This window comes from Atta cephalotes, assembly GCF_000143395.1.
Source record: "Atta cephalotes unplaced genomic scaffold scaffold00073, whole genome shotgun sequence".
NCBI classification, from domain to species: Eukaryota; Metazoa; Arthropoda; class Insecta; order Hymenoptera; family Formicidae; genus Atta; species Atta cephalotes.
The window spans coordinates 324,511-325,601 of NW_012130137.1; the positions used below are offsets into that span (position 1 = coordinate 324,511).

Genomic DNA, 1,091 nt, shown 5'->3' on the forward strand with positions numbered 1-1,091 from the left:
TTAAAAAAAAAAAATAAAAATTTCTTTATCACTCTTTCATTATTCATAAAGGGCCTGCGAAGTATCTTCTTCATTTAATATCATAGATTTTTCTAATTTGCACTCACATGCTCACTCTAAAAATCTCATTTTTTGTTTTTCCAAAACCAAATCGTTGTAGAATGAAGCCATTACCTTTCTTTCCAGAATTGATAACATTACGATAAATATTTACTTACAAAAACATCAATAAAGAATACCAAGTTGGTTTTGTGAATTCGACGCTTCAATAATTTAACGATGTGTCCACCAAGTATTGCATTTTGTTTCGTATTTCTACTTGTTGCTTCGTTTTCGGAACCTCAGGATTGATGATTTTACAAATGAACAGAACGACAACTTGACAATGCAGTCTGATTCTCTTGTAAATTCTACGAAATATCGAAATGAAGAGATAGAATTAACGGTTCAATTCACAGAAAAATTCTATCAAAAATAATAAGAAAATGCAATATGAATCTTGTATTAATTCTACAAACAACAATTGCAAGAATGATTCGGAGCAATACGAGTGAATATATAATATATAATAAAATGTGAATATATAATAAAAAAATCACGAAGATAACAATCAGACATCTATGGAGTTTTACGCGAATTCGACAGAGATCAATGATTTCACGTTACAAGATTAATGAAAAAATTAATGAAAATCTCAAAACTGAAGACAAGAACAATTCCATATCGTACAAATTCAATTCCAACAGAATAATTAATATTATTTTTGTTAAATATACAGCATGCAATAAAAGTATTACTATATTCAGTTCTGTTGTCCTTTTGGTAACATTTTAACGATAAAAGGACGATGCATCTCTTGTGGAGAAGATAATTACACTTTTCCATGAACATGAACGCTCTTCTAAACCTAAACAAACACGGGAATGATTCCGAGGATGAAACAGTCGAAGAATTATTTTTGATTGTTCGCGATCCATGCGTTGCAGAAGGATATGATTGCGAAATTCTTCTTCCTAATACATACTTGTTTCTCATCAATAGCTATTTGTTTACTTATAGCAAACTTATTTTACCAGAGGATTATTGCTTTG

At 29.7% G+C, this 1,091-nt stretch overlaps 1 pseudogene; it reads left to right on the forward strand.

Moving 5' to 3' along the window:
- The first annotated feature begins 279 nt into the window (after nt 1-279).
- LOC105624143 lies at nt 280-834 on the forward strand (annotated as a pseudogene).
- The last annotated feature ends 257 nt before the right edge of the window (nt 835-1,091 follow it).